We start from the raw sequence: 13502 nt of genomic DNA, 5'->3' as shown, positions 1-13502 counted from the left end.
TGAGCCAAATTTATAAAAAAAAGGCATTCCCCTATTAACAAATAGTCAAATGATATGAAAAGGCAATTCACAGATGAGAAAATCAAAGTTATACATAGTCATATGAAAAATTGCTCTATATCATTACTTATTAGAGAAATGAAAATTAAAGTATCTTTGAGGTACCATCTCTAAACTATTCATGTTGTGAAAGAAGAATAAGAATAAAGAGAAAAGAAAGATAAAACAAACTATGAAAAATGAAAAATAGCATGATTTAGTTCTCTTTTGGAATCTATTCTTTTTTCTTTAGATGTGACTGGGTTTTTCCATCAAAGGTCTTAAAATTGTTCTTGTTCATCAATCCTGTTCAAAATAGATGATTATCACACAATGTCGCTGTTAATGTGTACAATGTTCTCATTCTGCATCTGAGAAGTTCATACCAGTTCATAAAAGCCTCATTCCAGGCTTTTCTCAAGTCTACCCACTCATGATTTCTTACAGAACAATAGTACTGGATCACATTCATATACTATAATTTGTTCATCCCTAAACCAATTGATGGACATCTCTTCCTTTTCCAGCTCTTTGCCATGACAAAAAGCTGCTATAAATATTTTTTGTGCACTTGGTCTTTTTCCCTTTCTCATGGTATTGCTAGATCAAAGGTATTCACAGTCTTATTGCCCTTTGGACGTGGTTCCAAATTGCTTTCCAGAAAGGCTGAAACCATTCACATTCCACTTAACCCCATTTTATATGTTGCTGGGTTTGTTTCAGCACACTGATTCCCAAGTATTTTATGTTGTCTACAGGTACTTTTTTTTTTTGTTTTTTGCAAGGCAAATGGAGTTAAGTGGTTTGCCCAAGGCCACACAGCTAGGTAATTATTAAATGTCTGAGGGCAGATTTGAACTCAGGTACTCCTGACTCCAGGGCCGATGCTCTATCCACTTCGCCACTACGCCACCCCTGTCTACGTGTAAACATAATTTCTTTCTATCTCTTACTGTTAGAAATGTTGATGATTTCTATTTTATATCCTACTGCTTAGCTAAAGTTGTTAATTGATTCAAATAGCTTTTTAGTTAATTTTCTAAGATTCTCTAAGTATACTATTATATCATTTAAAAAGAGTGAGAATTGTTTTTCTTCAACGCCTATTCTAATTCCTTCAATTCCTTTTTCTTGTCATATTGCTGAAGCTAACATTTAAAATACAATATTGAGTAATAGTAGGCATTCTTGTTTCACTCTTGATCTTATAGGAAATGCTTCTAGTTTATCCCCATTACATATGATGTTTGCTGATGGTTTTAGATAGGTACTGCTGATCATTTTAAGGAAAATTTCATTCATACATAGGCCGTTAGTGTTTATAGTACGAACTTTTGTTGCTTTATGCCAAAAGTTATTTTCATCATCTATTGAGATAATCATATTATTTCTGTTAGATTTGGTATCAATTATGCTGATTATTTTCCTTATATTGGAGCATCCCTACTTTGTCATAGTGTATTATTCCAGTGATAACTTTCTATAATGTCTTTGCTAATATTTTATTTAAAATGTTTATCTTAATATTCATTAGGAAGATTGATCTATAATTTTCTTTCACTGTTTTGGCTCTTCCTGATTTAGCCATGAGCTGGATATTGGTGTCATAGAAGGGACTCCTTGGTTTATTTTCTCAAAGAATTTATATAACATTGGAATTAATTATTCTTTAAATATTTGGTAGAATTAATTCATAAATCCATCTAGCCTTGGTGATTTTTCTTTAGGGCTTTCATTGACGACTTCTTCAATTCCTTTTTGTTAGAATGGCGTTATTTAAATATTTCATTTCTTCTCTTAAGTTGAGCAATTTATATTTTTTATAAATATTCAGTCATTTCACATAATTGTCAGATTTATTGGCTTGCAGTTTTGTAAATTAGCTCTTAATTATTACTTTAATATCCTCCTTATTATTCATGAGTTCACCTATTTCATTTTTAATTCTGGTAAATTAGACTCTTCTTTCATTTTTAAAAAATAAGATTAACAAAAGTTTTTTTATTTTATTTTTTTATAAAACCAACACTCTATTTGATTTATTTGCTCGATAACTTTCTTACTTTCAATTGTATTAATTTCTCTCTTGATTTTCAGAATTTATAATTTGGTATTTACTTGGAGATATTTAATTTTTTCTCTTTTTTAGATTTTTTAGCTGTGTGTCCCACTCATTGATCTCCTCTTTCTCTATTTTATTCATGCAATCATTTAGAGATAAAGATTTCCCCTAATAACTGCTTTGACATCATCCCATAAGTTTTGTTATGTCATCTCATTCTTATCATTGTCATGAACAAAATTTCTCATTATTTCTATGATTTGTTGTTTGATCCACTCTTTCTTTAAAATTAACTTATTTAGTTTTCAGTACATTTTAGTTCATCTTCATATCTACCTTTATTACATGTGATTTTTTTGCATCATTATCTCAAAATAAATATTTAATATTTCTGCCTTTCTGCATTTGAGGCTTTTATGCCCTAATACATGGTCAAGTTTTGTGTAGGTGCCATGTACTATAGAGAATAAGGTATATTCCTCATTCAGTTATCATCAGAGATTTCTCATATCTAAGTTTTCTAAAAGTCTTTTCACCTTCTTAACTTCCTTCTTGGTTTATTTTGTGGTTTAATTTATCCAATCCTGAGATACACTACTGGTATAGTTTTGTTGTCTATGTCTTCCTATAACTCTTTTAGCTTATCCTCTAAGAATTTGGATGTTTGATGAATATGTTTTCTATTTGTATTACTTTATTGTCTATGGTACCTTTTAGGAAGAGGTAGTTTCCTTTCTTATCCCATTAAATGAGATCTATGGATTGTTACCCCTGCTATTTTTGCTTCAACCAAAGTATAAAATACTCTTCTCCAGTCTTTTATCTTTCCTCTTTCTGTATTGCTCTGCTTCAAATGTGTTTCTTATAAACAATATATTGTAGAATCCTGGTTTTTAATTCATTCTGCTCTCTGCTTCCATTTTATGGGAAAGTTCATCCCATTCACATTCATAATTATTAACTCTGGATTTTCCTCCATCCTGTCTTTCCTCCATTTGTACTTTTTTCTCTCCTTATCCTTTCTAAAGTGTTTTGTTCCCTTAATCTTCCCTCTCTTTTATCACCTCCACTTTTTTCCCCTTTCCCCCTTCTAATTTTACCCTCCCTTCTGCCCTCCCTTTTATCATGCCTTTCTCCCTCTTTTCTCTCTGAATTTCCTGTACATACATACACTCAACAGAATGTATATGTTATTAATTTTTTGAGTCAATTTGGATGAAAGTATAATTCAAGCAATTCTCATTCTCTTCCTTCTTTCTCTCTACTGTCATTGATCTTGTACTCTTTTTCTTGTGATGTTAATTACTCCATTTTGCCTCTCACTTCTAAGCCTTACTATTCCAATCCCCTTTTTAATATCTTAATTTTTATATCATTCCATCAAAACCAACTTATGTCCATATCTTCTAAATATACTTCATCTAGTAGAAATATATTCTCATGAGTTATAAGTAACATCCTTCTATGTAGAGATGTAGACAGTTAAATCTTACTCTTTTTTCTTTTCCCCATTTGCCTCTTTATGTCTCTTGTGTCTCATGGTTGACATTTAAATTTTCTGTCCAGCTCTTATCTTTTCACCAGGAAAATTTGAAAGTCACCTATTTAGTTAAATGCCCATCTTTTGCCCTGAAAGAGCTGCTCAATTTTGCTGTCAAGTTGAATTTTTGGTAATCTAAGCCCCCTTACGAGGTAACAGAATATCATATTCCAGACCCTTTGATTCTTAAATGTTGATGCTTTCAAGTTCTGAATAATTCTGACTGTGGATCCTTGATATTTGAATTGTTTCTTTCTATCTACCAATAATATTTTTCTCCTTGTCCTGATAATCCTGGAATTTAGTTACAATGTTACTTGGTGTTTTCATTTTGGGATTTCTTTGAGGTGGCTATCTGTGGATTCTTTCAATAACTATTTTACCCTCTGTTTCTAGGATTTCTGGGCAGTTTTCTTGATGATTTCTTGAAAACTGTTGCCCTGACTCTTTTTTTGTTCATGGCTTTCTGCTATTTGAATAATTCTTGAATTGTCTCTCCTACATTTATTTTCCAAATAAGTTGTTTTTTCCAGTGATGTATTTTACATTTTCTTCCATGTTTTTTTTTTATTTTTTGTGGATTTTTGCTTGATGGATTCTTGATTTCTCAGAGTCATTAACTTATACATGCCCAGTTTTATTTTTTAAGGAATCATTTTCTTCTTCAGTTAGCTTTTCCATCTACTTTTCCATTTGTCAATTCTATTTTTAAAATTGTTGGTGTTTTTTCCATTTGCTCAATTGTATTTTTTGAAGGAGTTGTTTATTTTCTTTTCTCATTTGCCCAGTTCTATTCTCTAAATTAAAGTGTTGTTTTCTTATGCCATCCACATGCAGAGAATTCTGAATACAGAGCAGAGAATATTGAGTTCTCATCTCAAAACCTTTTATGCTTTTTCTTTCTATTTCATGATTTTCCCCTTAATTTTAATTCTTCTACATGACTGTAGTCACAATGTAACAATACTCATAATTATACATGTATATCTATATTACAGATTATTCACTGTTATGGGAAAGAGAGATGGAAGGAAAGCAAGGAGAAAAATGTGGAATTCAAAATCTTATAAAAATTGAATGCTGAAAACTATCTTTGCATGTATTTGGAAGATTAAATAAATAGATTTATATTTTAAAAAAAGATAAAATTAGAGATCTGGAGATGAGCTCAACAAGAAATTATATGAGAATAGTCAGATTGCCTGAGAAATATTAAAAAAAGAAACCTGATACCATATTACAAGAAACTATGAAGAAAAAATTGCCCTGAAGTTCTAGGACATGGAGGTAAAACAGAAATAGAAAGAAAATTTATTGATCACCACCTGAAAGAGATGCCAGAAGGAAAACTTACTGGAATATCATAGCCAGGTTTTAAATCTCATAGGTTTAGGAGAAAATATTGAAAGACAAAAGAAAAAAAGAAATTTAAATATCATGGAGCTATGATAAATTTAATACAAGGTCTAGCAGCTATTATATTGAAGGTCTTAAAATACTATATTTTGTAAAGCAAAAGGGCTGGCATTACAATCAAGGACACTTTACCCAGAAAAGTTAAGTAAAATCTGAATAAAAAAATGTGTATTTAATGAACTGAAGACTTTCTGGTTTTTATGACAAACCCTCCATAACTTAAATGGAAATGGGAGCAGATTGTGCAGCTTTCACAAGGATAAAATTATGGGGTATGAGTAGAATTTACATGTAGAAAAGCAGGGGGTTATAATCATGATCTCAGACAAAGTTAATCAAAAATAGAGAAATCTATACTATGTGTCAGCTGTGTTTGTCAATATTATTTTGGACCATTTAAAATACCTAGACAGAACTAAATACTTGAATGTAGATTGCCAAAACAGATACAGGAACTATAAGAAAATAAATATAAACCACTTTTCATACAAATAAGTTCAGATATAAATATTTGAAGTTATATTTCTTGTTCATATGTAGGTAAAGTCAAGATAATTTCCAGGAAAAAAGATGTAAAGGAAGTAGACTTAGCAGTATTAGACATTAATCTATATAATGAGGGAGAGCATTGTTGAAGTATAAAAAGATATAAATATATTAAATTAAAGTTTTCTTGATAAATAAAACCTTAACTAGCCAAAAAAATGGGGGAAATAAACTTTCATAGATAATCTCTGGAATTGGATATGAGTGAGTTGAAATACTGCTGTAAAGAAAAGCATGGAAAGACTTGGACCTAAGGAAAAATGCGCTAATCACCTTGAGAGAAACATATGACAGATGGAAATAAGCATAGTGCAGTCATATACATATATGTATATATATATATATATGCATATATATATGTGTGTGCGTGCGTGCATGATTGTATATGCATATGAATGTGTATACATATATGTATATGTATGTGTTTATGTATGTGCATGTGTATGTGCATGTGCGTATGCATGTGTATGTGTATGTGTATAAGTATAGGTATAAGTATAGGTATAGGTATAGGTATAGGTATAAGTATAGGTATAGGTATAGGTATAAGTATAGGTATAGGTATAAGTATAGGTATAGATATAGGTATAGGTATAGGTATAGGTATAGGTATAGGTATAGGGATAGGGATAGGGATAGGTATAGGTATAGGTATAGGTATAAGTATAAGTATAGGTATAGGTATAAGTATAAGTGAATAGGAAGATAGTATTTGACTTGAAAATATATATAACAATTAAGAAGAGGGTAAAACACAAAAGCAAAGATGAGTTAATTATTAGACATTCTGTATTTTAGTTGTTTACTTACTTTGCTATGAGATATACAATTATGGATATACAATATAGGGAGATGAATGTCAGAAGATTAGGAGAGAGGTTTGGGTTAGATAAATAGATCTGAGAATCATGAGCATGTGTTAATAATAGGATCTATGGTAGATGAAAAAGAGAATAAAAAAGAGAAAATAAGAGGATCTAGGACAAAACTGGGGGTGGGGGCATCCACCATCAGCAATTGTTGTGACAAATGGTAGCATTTGTAGAGCATTGAAGGTAATGAAATTCAGCCATCATAACAAGATTTAGATGATAGGGGAACTATGGCATTGAAGTAGGGTGATTAGATGAATATGGGGATATGAGGGATTGGAAATGTGGAGGCAATGTTGTTGATAGGAATGATATCTAGTGAGATAATAGAGTAAATGATATTTTCTTTGAAAACAGTAAGAATCAATTAGTGGTGAAAATCTCACTATCTTCAAATGGAAATACAGAAATGTTTTTACTTTATCAATTTTGATAGAAGTATTTAAATTTACTAAGGGATTCCTTAAGTCTAGTTCTTTAAAAGATACTTATGTGCCAATTACTATTCTTCCTGCTAAGTGCTAATGTCTCGCAGTCATTACTCCTTCTCAAGTGTTTTAAAAGATCCAAAGACCTTTAGAGAAAACAAGGAGTAGCATGATTATTAGACAAGTAAACTCACAACAACTTTGGAGAAGAGGATCCCTGGTGATTTGATCCTAGTTTTATCTCACTTTTAAGTGCAATATAAAAACAATGACAACCTTTCTGGTGTGGTTTCTATGTCTATAGGGAGTGGTTATGAGTACACTCATTTAAAAGAAATAGGATAGCCTAATTATCAAGTATATAATGTTTTAAAACACAATATAAGAAGCTATATTTTAATATCCAATTTTCAAGTCAACAAATATTTATTAAAAGTGCCTTCTGTATACAAAGCAGTATGACAGATGTTAAGGGGAAGTAGAAAAATTAATGAGGCAGGATCCCTGCCCTCAGAGAGTTATTAATGTTTGATGCTAGCAAAATGACAGGAAGAGTTAATAGGTCAATTGAGTAGGAAAGAATAAAAAATGTGTGACTTGATTTGAGTAAATTCAATTTAGTTAGAAAAAGTTTATTATTAGTCAGTCACCAAACATTCATATAGTTCTTATGCTATACCCTAGGACCACAAAGACAAAAATCTCAAATAGACCTTATAAAAACTCATAATAAAGATAGTGTTTATATAGACTTTACAAATATTACCTAATTTTATCCTCACAATAAAACTGAGTAGTAAGTGATATTATACCCATTTTACAGCTGTGGGGAAAAAAACACGCAGAGGTTAAGTAACTGTTTTAGAGTCACATAGCTTGCAAATTTCTAAAGCTGACTGGAACCCAGGTCCTGACTCCTAGTTGTGTTCTATCTTCCACCTACCTAGCTGATCAGTCTTCAAAGAACTAATATTCCATTGAGGGTAAAATCTGTACAAAGTAGAAGAATTAGAATATGATCTGAAAAGGGAGAAAATACTAACAATTGGACAATACGTAACAACTTTGACTAGGAGGTTTGACCTAAGCTAAGAAATTTAGAGACAGACATTCTAAGAGGTAAGGAAGCAACTCTATCACCCCTGCAAGAAAGTGCTTATCTTTATCAATCCACTAGAAGCTACTCCTTTCAGATTACTTTCCTTCTACTCTGTATACATCTTTTTTATACCTTTCTATTCCTATGTAATTTCCCCTAACAATATATAAATTCTGTCTTTCATAGATCCCTAGCACTTGACGACTGGTGTTAAGTTGTTTTCACTTCTGTCTGATTCCTTGTGACCCTATTTGGTATTTTTTTTGGCAAAGATTCTCTAGTGAGGCAGAAAAGGTTAAGTGACTTGCTTGGGGTCACACAGTAAGTGTCTGAGGCCAGATTTAAATTCAGGAAGATGTGTCTTCTTAACTCCAAGTCCAGTATCCATCTACTGTGCAACCTAGCTGCCTTGCTTGGAACATAATGATCCTTGATGAATATTTTTTGATTGAGTTGACTGAGGGAGTGATCTGTTGATGATTCACCAATTCCCAGCATCAATGTGACATGGTAGGACTAGGAGAGGAAATCTGAGTTCAGGAAACAGCTAAAATGGCACTTTGGCTGGACTTTTATATGAGGCAATAAAATTTGTAAGGGTAACAGATATTTCACTATTATTGAGGGCAGAGATAGTCATTTTTCCAATTCTCCTCTTCCCTTTAGTATTAGTGATATTAGTAACCTTAAGGTAATTTGTATAATCCAGATCCCAATTGCCTGGAGTCTAATGTTAGCCAAAAAGAAAAAAAAACAGTAGGATATATGTCTACCCCTAGCTTCAGATGAATCTGTAGAAATCATGGACAAAGTGACTTGCATATGGTTTGAACACTGGGACAAAGAAGGAAAGAAAAAAATTGATACATAGTGATGCACTTAGGTGTTACTGACTAGGTCTCTCTTGAAAAGAGGCAAGAATGAAAGGCCTTAACATATCATTGGGCTTCCTTAAAGCCTTTCTTATTCTTATTGAAAATACTTAATCAAAATATCAATAGATTACACAGTAGGGTATAATAATGAGAAAGATGAGAAAGATTTTGTGAATGAATCTGGTATTAATCACATTTTTATCTTAATATAGTTATTCAAGAACATGTTTTATTTTCTCCATAAAAGTTTTATTTCTTTGAGAACAGTAGACACATCTTAGGTGTCTCTATGCTGATATCAGTGATATGTAGAGAATTGTGTCCACTTTTAGATGCTTAATAAATGTACACTGAATTAATCTTTATTAATGATTTCTTAAAATTATTATACAGAAGATGTTTATCACTCTGGTAAATATCCATTTCATTCATCTTTCAATCATTTTCCCACAGCTGCATTCTCATCAGCCATAGACTCTTCAGAAAGCATCTACAAGGTCAACTATTCTAGCCTCCCATAGAATTCCCTGTATGGCATTTCTTCACCAAATTTCTGCTAGATATACTCCCAATGACAAGAAACTCACTATTTCAAAGGGCAGGTCATGCCATTGTTGGAAGCAATGTGTGTTTAAATGTGAGTGTGTGTATACATTCCAGCAGAATTTGTTGGGTAGATTAATTCCTTTTCGCAGGGGAGAAGTATTTCATTATTAAGTATTAGATCAATGTAGTATTAAAATGCAAATATAACCTTGAAAAAGTGAACATTGTGAAATACATCTTCTATGAATTGCATCTGTTGCACCAATTAAAGTGCTTTTAAAAGACTCTTAAGAACTCAATAATGCTCTACTATTAAGTAATGTGAGAGATTTATTGTCATCAACAGTTATTCTTATCCTAAGTGCAGAAAATGAAATAGAATAATTTGTGGAAGTGAGACTTAAAACAACTTATCTTTATCTGGCATCCTATTAAAATGCTTATATAACTTCTCTTATGTTCTTTAGAAGAGAAATTCTTTTGGTCACAGACTAACCCTTAAAATGTCATTCCAGCAGGAAAAGTTTATAAAGAACTCTAAGCAATTGAAAACAGAAGGTGCTAATCATAGTTATCTTGCTGGTAAGTTTCCCTACTGAAAACACTGTAATAAGAACATACACATTTCCAAAGATGACTAAATTGCAAACAGTTGGTAAATGGGAACCTACAATTTTTCTACTATAATTTCCCCTGGTGCATCTTCTGTTAGGCTGATGAAACATCCTGATTAGTGTCTGGGTTCAAATCATAGAGTATAGGAAATTACTATTCTAAATTGACAGTTATAGAGTGAATTGAGGTTAATTAAATGAACACAAAGGAAGATATAAAAATCAGCTACCTCTTAGTGGGTAAAGTGCCAGAGGTTTCTGATTCAGCTGACTCCAACATTGTAGTAGTTCATTTCTGGCTCCAGACTCCTGACCCTCTGGTGTAGTGGGAGCCATATCTCAGGTCTTTTCCTATGACGAAAAAGTAAATCAAACAAACCTTGATTTTTAATTTGTCAGAAGATTTAGGCTTGGCCTGTTTATTTGATTATCTAAGGTATAAAAAAGCTTTGAAAATATATCATCTTTGAAAATACAAAGATAAGAGTAGCTATACTTAACTGAATCAATATTATTTTCTTACTTAATCTTTTCCATGCTATTGTTTAGAAAATTCCTTTTGTTACATGTTATAATGGTTTAATAATTTCTCATTTTGTTCCAACCCTAAGCCTAAACAATTAAATTAACCTGAATTTGGTCTAACCCAGAACATAAAGTATATTTTGGGTCCCAGGTGTCCAGAAACAGGAAGTAACCCTCAGGACACAACCCTTCACCAAATGAACCTAAAACCTGCTTCCCTCAGGAAAAAGCATTATTATAACTCTTAGATTCTAGGTTGGAAAAGTACTGACATAATTTGATTTGTTTATTTTTCCATTGAATCTTCCAAAAGAATGTGGTAAAACTAATTCTCTGACCCTACTGTGGGTTTTAACATTGTTTCAAGATAGTATTTTCATAAAGTTCGTCTTATACAAGAAATCTGAGAAGAAATCAAATGGGAAAAGATAGGCAGGAGCTGAGAGGATTTGATTCTTTTGAAATAAAATCAGAAGCTACATAACTATGCCTCACATAAAAGGATAAATTTTGGACCTTTCCAGTCAATTCTTAATCTTATAATGCTTTTAAAGATGAAAGTTACTTAGAATTCTTAATTGAAACATTCAATCAAAAGTATGGACTTATTATGAATATGGTCTAGACATCTCCAGTAAATCAGTCATCACCCTACCTCCTACCAAGATTACAATAGCTACCATAGTTAAACTAAAACACCTCTTTTATAATTAATTAAATAAATTAGCTAATTAAATAAGTTAACTAATTAGTTCTTGATAAATTTTGGAAGGAGTGAAAGCCATTGGATTAACTAGATGAATTAGTGACCTCCAAAAGAAGTAAGTTGCTATTAGCTAATGAAATTTGGTCATCCCATGTGAACTTTGTATAAAAAAACAGACTCATTTGGAACTCAGAAGATTCAAGTATAAGGCAGGTTGACATACAGATTACAGTAAACAAGCCCTGATAAGGAATTTATTAGGGAGACTGAGAAAACCTAGGTATACTCTCCTCCCCTCACACTTGAACAAAAGATGACCTTGTTAACTTCGGAGGGTAAGGAAGATTTAGATTCTGCAATGACACATTAAAAGTATCCTAGTGGTCATTTCTGAATCAGTAGCTGAGGACAAAATAGATACTCCATAGAAAAAGTAGATTCAGGTCTCTATGATCAGCTAACATCTAGTGGCATCATCTCCAAAGGGAAGTTATTGGTGCCTTGAAGGGCAGAGGGGAAACTTCCAAAAACTTCCACATATGCTGTAATCTTAAATCTACTTTTTCTGGAATTCTGTAAATATAGAAGAATTGGAGAGTTTGTCATCTTTAGGAAAATATTTTGTACTAATTATGCTACTAAAACATTTTATCATTTTATTTAGTAAATACCCCTTTCACATTGACAGAGGAGCATATATATATATATATATATATATATATATATATATATATATATATACATATATATATATATATATATATATGTATTGGGGAGTATATATGAGCTGTAGTATTGCAAAAAACCTTCAACCCTTCAGGGTTTCCTCTACAACCCTGAGGAATGGGGAAGGACATAGCAATTATTCTTTGGAAAAAAGAATTTACCACTTCTAATGAGTTAGGAGTTCAGCTTATTCTCCATTTCATTAATACATTTTACCCCCAAAGTGTTCTAAAACAGTTGTATCAATCTCAAATAGAAAAAGAAGCTTCTAAAGTCTAAAGTCTCTACAGGCTGAATATTGACAGTTCAGAAATAAAATATTTGTTTCTTTGTATTTTTGTTGAATATTTCTGAATTAAATAGGTCACAGGTTTAACATTCTGTCTTAAAGGTTTAATAAATTTTGCATTTCACATATTTTAGTGAATTAGACATTTAAGATGTGCAATAGATCATCTAATTATAGTTCTAAACTTAAAACTGCTTTTGGACATTTAGCTAAATACATTATGAAAAACATTATTTATAGGATTTAAATTTACATTCTTCCAAGTATACAATAAACCTTATTTTATAGCTAGCTTAATTATTAAGATTGAAAATGTTTAGTTTGGGGTTTTTTTTTGAAGATAAAATAGATATAAGAGATAATAGATAAAAGATATAATAGAATACTCAACTTCCCTTGATGTATTCAAAACACCATGATCATAAAATCTAAAGGCCTATGGAATGAGACTGGTAATATTTTTTATATTTTTTAATTATGCATTTTCATGGTTCACAGTGGATAGACAACTTTGAAACCTAGAAGAAGTGGATTTATTTCCTGTCTCTCACATAGCCTGACTGTTTGACATTGGGCAAGTCACAACCTTTCAGTATTCTAAAAAATTCCCTTAAGAAAATAATTGGCAGAAAAGGTATGGACCTGAATTGATAGAAGTGTTTTCCTTGCTGTCAACTCCCTATTGCAATGCCAGACTCTATCCTATTATAAAATGAACATCAATATTTGCATATGCAAAGATGTGTTGGAGAGGAAGGGCTGGGGGCATTGAAGAGGGGTGTTAAATAGTAAAACCCTCTTATTTATAGTAGCTTAGTATTTTTATTTATTTTTAAATGAAAATATTTTGTTTTCCAATTATATACAATAGTAGTTTCTACTAATCAATTTTGCAATTTTTCTCCCCTCTTTCCCTCCCTCCCAACAGAAGTCATTCTGATAGTTTTTACATTTGTTTCCTTGATAAGCATATATCAAAATTGAATGTCCTGAAAGAAAAAAAAAATGTCCTTAAGGAAGAAAGAAAATATTAGAGATAGCAAAATAATGTAATATATAAGACAATTTTTTAAAAATAATAATCTTTGGTCTTCATTTAAAGTCCACACTTCTTTCACTGGATACAGATAGTATTCTCCAACACAGATCCCCTAAAATTGTCCCTGTTTATTCCTCAGATGGAGTGAGCAAGTCCATCAGGGTTGATCATTATCCCCAT

Source organism: Macrotis lagotis, chromosome 1 (genome assembly GCF_037893015.1).
Source record: "Macrotis lagotis isolate mMagLag1 chromosome 1, bilby.v1.9.chrom.fasta, whole genome shotgun sequence".
Classification (NCBI taxonomy): Eukaryota; Metazoa; Chordata; class Mammalia; order Peramelemorphia; family Peramelidae; genus Macrotis; species Macrotis lagotis.
Note: the sequence above shows the minus strand (reverse complement) of the source record.